The sequence below is a fragment of the Pipistrellus kuhlii genome, unplaced genomic scaffold (assembly GCF_014108245.1).
Source record: "Pipistrellus kuhlii isolate mPipKuh1 unplaced genomic scaffold, mPipKuh1.p scaffold_m20_p_9, whole genome shotgun sequence".
Lineage (NCBI taxonomy): Eukaryota > Metazoa > Chordata > Mammalia > Chiroptera > Vespertilionidae > Pipistrellus > Pipistrellus kuhlii.
The window spans coordinates 7,235,188-7,244,090 of NW_023425595.1; the positions used below are offsets into that span (position 1 = coordinate 7,235,188).

General features: G+C 34.0%; 1 long non-coding RNA gene across 1 annotated transcript in view; it reads left to right on the top strand.

The window, feature by feature from the left end:
* LOC118713581 overlaps positions 1-8,690 on the top strand; it is a 59,732-nt gene extending 51,042 nt beyond the window's left edge. The window contains exon 4 of the long non-coding RNA XR_006740868.1: positions 7,559-8,690. This is a non-coding gene — a long non-coding RNA (uncharacterized LOC118713581). The remainder of the gene's footprint in view (positions 1-7,558) is intronic.
* Positions 8,691-8,903: the final 213 nt, after the last annotated feature.

Below are 8,903 nucleotides of genomic sequence, written 5' to 3' on the forward strand. Positions count from 1 at the left end.
AGGGATTAAGAAAAAACCCTCAGACACAGACAACAGTTTGGTGATTACCAGAGATAAAGGCAGTTGGAGGAGGTGGGAGAGGGTAAAGGGGGGATAAATGGTGAGGGAAGGAGACTTGACTTAGGGTAGGGAACATGTAATACAATATACAGATGATGTATTATAGAATTGTACACTTGCAACCTATGTATAATTTTATTAACCAATGTCACCCCAATAAATTTAATAAAAAAGAAAAAGAAAATAGCTAATAAAAAGTGACATCATAGGGAGAGTAAAGTTGAGGGCGGTGTTGTTTTTTGCATTGAATCAATATGTACTCTTCTGCAACCTCATTAGTATTTATACCACAGGTTCATTGGGGCTCATACTACGTGATAGTCAAAAAGATGATGCTTGTCATTCTTCGAATAAATTTTGTAGCACTACATATATTCATATCAAGGTGGTACATCAAAAAGAAATAGCCTTTGATAACAAAGTTGAGTCAAACAATTTTATAATTTAGGCCTTCTTTTAATTATTCCTCAAATTCTTAAAATTTGAAGCTTCACAGGTTGCTTTCAAGGTTCATAAATCAATGATTTAGAATTCATTGATCTTAATCTCAATAAACCTGAGTTTCCTGACTGACAAAACAAGTACAGATTGGTAGGCACAGAATAGTCATGGGATGGAAAGTATAGGGAATATAGGCAATAACATTGTAATAACTATGTGTGGGGTCAGGTACTAGACTTATTGGGGTGATCACTCCATGAGTTATATAAATGTCTAACTACTGTGTTGTATACATGAAACTTATATAATATTATATATCAACTATAATTGAATAGTTAAAAATCATTAAAAAAAATCTGGCTGACGGTGGAGGACAGATTGAAGAAATGCAAAAAAATGTAAACAGGGAGACCAATTAAAAGGCAATAACAAATGAGAGATGACAGTGGCCAATGGTGGGGAGCATATCTATCTGTGATATATTTTTGAGCTACAGCTCATGGGGTTGAGGGTTTCTGTGTTCTCAGCAACCTGGGAATGATGGAGCATTGCTCTCATTGCCCAAATTTTGTCTAGGGCTAGAATCCTAAGAATAAGTATGTGCCTGTTCAGGACCAAAATTGGAATCTTAGGATAGAAATTATTAACTTTCCCATTTTACAGATGAAATGATAAGAGGCAAAGAAGAGGTGAAGTGACTGATCAAAGTTACAGAGTTTCTTACTGGCAAATTCAGCCATAGGGTGTTTCTAGCCCAGGGTTCTTTCCACTGCGAAGACAGTTATTTAATAGTAATGTCCTTTGCCCTGGCTTTGGCCTAAATCCTGAAACATTGTGCTCACAATATTAGGGTTTTTCCCCCGGCAGTTGTTCATTTGGTAATGTGGTTTGGTGACCAATGTCATGGTGCACAATATGACTGGGTCTGGACCTTGTTTCTAGTGCTGATGTCATCCATAAATAAAAAGTTTTCTCCTTTTGTCCCCTTAAACTTTGTGGCTTTTGATTCTTTTATTTATTTTTTTCTTTATTGCCCTGAAGAGGACACTCAGTACAATGTTGAGAAATGGTGAAAGCAGACATACTTGCCTTGTCCTAAAAGTTAGTGTAGTATGGGAAATCAGTTGTAGGCTACTCATAAATACTATTAACTAGGGTAAGGAAGTTCACTTCATTCCTAGTTTACTAAAGCTGGTTGTTGGTTTTTATTCTTATGATCATTACATTTTGTTAAGTTATTTTTCTGCATATATTGAAATGATCATGTGACTGTTTTCCTTTATTTTGTAAATGTAAGGGAATTACATTGATTTTCAAAAATAAGATCAATATTATACTCCAGGAATAAGCTATATTTGGTCCTAATACATTTTTTATTTATTGTTGAATTTAGTTTGCTAATATTTTGTTAAATATTTTTGTCTATGGTCAAGAGAGTTATTATAATTTTCTTTTCTTATAATGTCCTTGGCTACAATGTCCTTGGAGTTATACTAGCTCCATAAAGTTAATTGGGAAATAGTCCCTCCTCCTCTGTTTTCTGAAAGAATTTATATAAGATTGGTATTATTATATTTTTTAAATGTTAGGTAGAATTGACCAGTGAAACTCTCTCAGCCTGGAGTTTTCTTGAGGGAAAATTTTTTAATTCTTCCCTCATAGTAGATGATATAGGGTTATTTGGATTTTCAAGTTCTTCTAACTATCTAGGACACAAATTCTATTTCAAGTAAAATTTCAAATTTATTGGCATAAGGTTGTTCATAATAATCTTTTATTATCCTTTTAATGTTTGAAAGATTTTTAATGATACCCTTCTTTCATTATGTTGTTAATTTGTATTTTTCTTGATTATTCTACCTAAAAAATATATTCATTTTATTTCTTTCTCAAAGAACCAATGATTTTTTTTATTTTTTAATTTATGTTATTATCAATTGTAATAATCTGAACAATAAAGATTTATTAAAATAAAATATATTATTTTTATTCCCATATATTTTGCCTTTAATTTCCTCTACTTTTTCTAGCTTATCAAATCGTTTATTTAAAAATTTTTCTCTCTTCTAATATTCGTAAGTAAAGCTCTAAACTTCCCTCTCAGCATTGCTTTAGCTGAATTTTTCATGTGATTTTAAGTGTGCCTTTTCATATGTGATTTTTTTTAATTGTAATTTATTTCAAATTGGATGGATTTGGGTATATTTTAGGTCTCCTTTTGTTGATAATTTATACTTTAATTCTTTTATGGTCAGATAACATATTGATACATATATGATTTAAATCCTTTGAGAATTATTGAAACTTGTTTTATGACCCCATATGTGTTCTTAGTGAGAATTCCCTGAGCACTTGAAAAAAAAAGTATTCTGAAGTTCTTGGATCTAGCGTTCAATTGTGTTAACTAGATTCATTTGGTTTATACTATTGTTCAAATCTTATCTCACTAATTTTCAATCTACTTGCTCTATCAATTACTGAGATAGAACAGTTCAAATTTAACAATAATTATGCATCTGTCTATTTCTCCCTTTAGTTCTGTTTGTGTTTCATGTATTTTCAGGCACTGTTATTAGATGCATATTCATTTAGGATCCTTGTTTCTTCTCAGTGCTTAAACTTATTATGAAATATTCTTTTTTATTTCTGTTCATATTGTCAGAGAGTAATATCATTTTATTTCAATATCTCTTTAGCTTTGTGGTTAGTGTCTCTGCTTTATGTCTTTCTAATTCTTTTTTTCTTTTAATGAATCTTTTGTTTCTTTTTTTAAGTGCAACTCTAGCATATATTTAGGGCTTGTTTTCATTCCAGTATGACAATAACTGCCTTTTTATTGGAGTTTTTAATCAATTTACATTTAACATAATTGAGTTTAAATCTACCATCTTGCTACTTGTTTTCAATATGGCCCTCAGTCTTTGTTCTTATTTTCTGCCTTCTTTTATAATAATTTAGAATTTGCTGCTACTGTTTTATCTCCTCTATCAGCTTTTAACTACATCTATTTGATTTTCATTTTTTCTGGTTTGTCTAGGAATTATTTGTATTCTTAACTTATGATGCCATTTCATGTACATTCTAAGAATTTTACAATGTGACATTATTATGTATTTTATTTCTGCATATATTATAAAACATTTTTTTACACAATTACTTTTAAGGAATTATGATATTAGGAAACAAAAATTCTTATATTTACCCACATACATGTGTGATGCTCTTTGTGCCTTTGTGTATGCAATTTTCCTTCAGCCTGAAGAATTTCCATTAATATTTCTTATAGTTCATTTCTGCTAAATTAGCTCAGCTTTCATTTATCTAAAAATAGTTGTTATCTTGCCTTTAGTTTTTTCAGAAATTTTCACTGGACATTGAATTCTCAATTGGTGAGTTTTTCTTTTATACATTTCAGCACTTATAAAATATCACTCCATTGAATTATGACCTTCATTGTTTCTGATAAAAAAGAAATATTTTAAATTTTGTTCCTCTGTAGATAATTGGCTATTTTTTAGAGATCCCTATATTTATCATTGGTTTCAGCAACAAACTTTGCCATTTACAAGGTTCTTGTTTTGTTTGTATCTGCTGCTTGAGGTTTGTTAACTTTCTCCTATCTTGGGGTTGACATTTTTAATCAAATGTGGGGAGAAAGTTGGTCACTGACTCTTCAAATACTTTTTCTGACTGAATTTCTCTTTCATCTCCCCTGGGACTCCAGTTATACCTGTATTGGACCATTTTATATTGTTTCTAGGATCTATCCATTTTTTCAATATTTTTTACTTCCTGTGATTCAAGTTCTTTGATTTCTCCTTTTGTAGTGTCCTATTTGCTATTAAACTCACTCAGTAATTTTTTAAAATTTCAGATATAATAATTTTTACTTTTAGAATTTTTGTTTGGTTCTTTTTATAGTTTCTGTTTTTGTACTGAGATTCCTTACCTGTTCACCTATTATGTCTAGTTTGCTTTAAATTCTTGATATGTTTTAAAGTTTTTATCTACTAATTCCAACATCTGAGCCATCTCTGGGTCTATTTCTTTTAAGTATATTTTCCCTTTGGTCACATTTTTTCTGTGTGTTTTTTTTTTTCATAGATAGTAATTTTTTCACTGTTTTTTTTTTTTATTGGATATTGTGGACTTTACATTGTCACAAAACTGTATTTATCTGTCTTCCTTTGAAGAGTCTTGACTTCTGTTCTGTTGATAGTTAACTTGCTCACAGACTAGCTTTATCTTCTTGAGGCTTGTGTTAAAAGATTTTAGGGAAAGTATAAAGTAACCTTTACTGTAGAACTAGAAAAACCCTACTCCTAAGAATTTGCCTTTCTGAAATCTTAATTGAATGTCCAGTTTGTACAGTGAGGTCTCTTGAATTTGTCTGATCAGTTCTCCAATGTCTCCAAGCCTTATACAATCTTTGGAATCTTTGTTCAGCTCACAATTCCTCAGTAATTATTCTCTTCCGTGACTCACAGAGTCTTTCCTTCTGCATGTACAATTTAGTGTTCAGTAAAATATTAAAAGAGACTTTTATGCATATTTCTGGAGCTCTCTTTCTGCGTGTGTGTGTGTGTGTGTGTGTGTGTACAACCTCTTTCTCTCTGGTACCTGATACACAAAGCTGAACTTCAGTATTTATCCCATCGGCTCAGTGAGATCATTGCCCTTTGCTTAATCTACTCCTTTATGCATCACAGTCTAGAAGGTGTTTTTAGCAGAAGGCTGAAGGTGATTATTGGGATGACATCATGTATATTCTTTTTCTCAAGGGTCACATTCTTTTCTGATTGTTGTCTAGAGTTTGAAAACTTATGTTACAGTTTTATATTTGTTTATAACAGGAGAACTAGTTTGGTACTAAATATGCCATCATGGCTGAAAATGTAAGTCTCTAGTACAATTGAGTGATTCACTCTCACTTGTTCATAAACCTCAATTTTAAGTGGCTATAGTATTACCTTTGAGAAATGGGATATCTTTGAAAAAGCTTGTAAACAAAATATATTTTTGATAGACAAAGAGCATGGCCGAAATGATATGTGGAATTCGAGGTGTTATTTGCAAACTCTGGATTAATGCTTTTCTGTATGTATGGTTGTATGTTTTTATGTATTTGTGTGTGAGAGCATGAGTGAGAGCAAATGAGTATTAGGAGAGGAAAAAGAGAAACCAAGCAAATATAAAAGTAGGAAGACACACTGAAAGGGTAAAAATCTTTGCTTTTTTTTAAAAAAAATAATATCATGGAAGTAATTTAAAACTTAAAAAATTGGACTCTTGCCAAAACCGGTTTGGCTCAGTGGATAGAGCGTCGGTCTGCAGACTGGAAGGTCCCAGGTTCGATTCCGGTCAAGGGCATATACATTGGTTGCGGGCACGTCCCCGTTAGGGGGTGTGCAGGAGGCGGCTGGTCGACGTTTCTCTCTCATTGATGTTTCTAGCTCTCTATCCCTCTCTCTTCCTCTGTGAAAAAATCAATAAAATATATTTTTTTAAAATTGGACTCTTTCTGCAATATTAGCTACATTTTTGAATGCCTACCACATGTTGGGCATTTTTCTGTGTTTCACATATTTTAACTATTTAATCTACACAATAACCTTTTGTGATATGTGCCTGATTTATCCCCATTTTACAGATTAGAAAACTGTGAGAGATGGCATAACTTGCTCATGGTTGCAATGTCAATAGGAGGAGTTGGGATTTAATCCAAAACTCTAAATTTTTAACCTCTATACTTTCTCCATATCAGAGAAGGATTTGGTTAATGTCTCCTCTAGTCTCTTCCTCACTCCTCTGTCCTCTAACAAAAATTTTCCTGTTAAGCTTTGGTGAGCTATAAAAGCCTCCCTGAGGTTTGGTGCTGGTGGAGGATGCTTGACAACCGAAAAGATGGGGCATGCTGTTGATCCACCGATTTTTCAAACTGGACTCTTTTTGCATCTTCCATTTCATCACCTTCAATCACCAGTATATCTTTTCTTTCTTTTTATTTATTTATTTTAAAAAAAATTTCTTTTTTAATTAAGGTATCACATATGTGTCCTTATCCCCAGGATATCTTTTTAATATTCAAGTGACCTTCAAGTGTGGTCAAAATTTGCTGCATGACTCAGGGAGATTTTCAGACCCTAATTTGGACAATTTGCGAAACCGGGTTATGATTGGGATGACCCATTTCCCTTGAGATACAGGAACTTGTTGAGGGGAGGAAAAAACACTTTCCTCAATTATCAATAATTCACACCAGGAGATTTTCAGACTAGTTCTGCTTCTGACTTGGGGGATGGTGAGATTGGGATGGGGGTATGAATACTGATCTGGACTAGAGGGACTGGGTTTCTCTAGGATTTTATTTCCACTTTCTCTACCTGAGAGTTGCTATCTCCTCAAGATGGGTACTTCCAGTGATCTTGAAGATTTTAGGAAGGAAGGAGAGAACAGATTGCAGGCTATTATTATGGCAACATCATTTCTCTTTGGCCACCCAACAGTTGTATCCTGAGTCACGAACCACTCCGTTCAGTGGCTGTTGAACTCAACTGCCTTTGAAATTCAGAGGACAAAGTCTGTGTGTGCCAAAACCAAGCCCCTGAGTCACCCAGCACCCATCAGGAAGACAGCGATGAATAGGGTCGGAAGCAGTGCCAGGACCCATGCCTTGCAGCTGGTATGGACCTTCAAGTGTCCATTCCCCAGATATCTTTCTGGTATAAAAATCTCATGTCCTCACAGACAGGAGGCGCCATTTCTATTCTCTCTGCTCTTTGCAAGGTTCCTAACTAATGAATCATCTCCTTTTTACATAAAGTGAGCCGTGTACTAGGGAGATCATATTTTATTTGTAATGCCTAAGGAAATTGTATTAGACATTACAGTTTGTGAAATGAAACAGGTGGAGTTTGTATTTGGAAAGGTAAGGCCTGAATTTGGACAGATTTACCTGGGCCCATTTTAAAGCCAGAAAACTAGTGTCCCTTTTGGCTTGTCAACCAGAGTTCTGTAATTATTCTATATAATTGTTATTTTCTTTTCTTTTTGGAAGGAATCTCCTGCTGAAGAAAGAATCTAAAGAGATGCCTAAGTTCCAGGGAATTTTCCTCTAAGACTAATAACATCAAGAGAGTTTTTATTTTATTTATTTATGGTCATTGTTTTTCTCTACATGAAAAAAAAAAAAAAAAAAAAAAAAAAAAAAAAGAGTCATCTTCAGAGAACCCAATTAGAATTTTTAATTTTCCTTGTGCTGGTTGAAGAAGAATCTCAAACCTTGGTGCTGTTTTTTTGTTTATTTCAAGAAGAATTTCAGCAGGTGCTTGACAACTTATGCCTCCTATAAAACCAAGAAATTTATTTTTACATGGTGCATATTCAAGATATCTTCCAACTGACACCCCACCGAACAAAGAAGTTGAGCCATTTTTCACTATACATTTTTGGTTACATATTCGAGAACTGTTTTGAAAGTCAACCATAGTAATAATAGCCAATTCAAAAAAATATCCTACTGAAGAGTGAGTTACATCTTTGTCTCTATTTCTACATTTATACTCCATCTCTCTCCATCTTTTAGTTCTCCCAGAAACAAAACAGAGTATCTCTCCTCTGGCAAACTAATGGCAAAGTTCCATGTAAGAAAATGCTGAGCTTGAAATTATGAAACATCACCATCAGTTTGGAAGGATTACAGGATTAGGATGTAACCAGAAATGTAGGGCTCAAGGGCCTAGAACACTAAGTTCAGAGATGCCATGTCATTGGCTCCAAGGTTAAAAACAGAGGACCACAGTTTCATTGCCTGTGATTATGACATACTCGCACATCAGTTGGGCTCAAATACGCATGGAAGACAGTCAGCCAAAGGGTAAATAAATTAAACTGAAGTGACTCAGAAAGCACCTAGGGAGCTGAGTTGTGAAGCAGTAACAAGGAACTTTGTTCTTGAGAGAATGGCCCCATTTAGAACTCAAGGGAGAGAGCCTCATTAGAAAACTCAAAGAATCATGGTACTAAAATGAGTTTCATTTATAAGCTTTCTCAATAGAGATGGAAAAGATTATGTAGGATGGTGTAAGGGGGGCTGGTATCTATATTTGGAAATTCTGGGCATTTACCATACACTAAATTCAAGGCATTTCCCCGATTATTTTATATTTTTAAATTATTTGATTTTTTTGAGAGAGAGGAAGGAAGAGGAAAAGAGAGAGCAATATCAATGTGAAAGCTGCCTCCTGCATGTTCCCTTCTGGGGATTGAGCTGCAACCCGGCATGTGCCCTGACCAGGAATTGAACCAGCAACCTTTCGGTACACAGGACAGTGCAGCTCAACCAACTGAGCCTCACCAGCCAGAGCCCACGTTTTCCCTCTTAAACCGGCAGAATAGTCAGA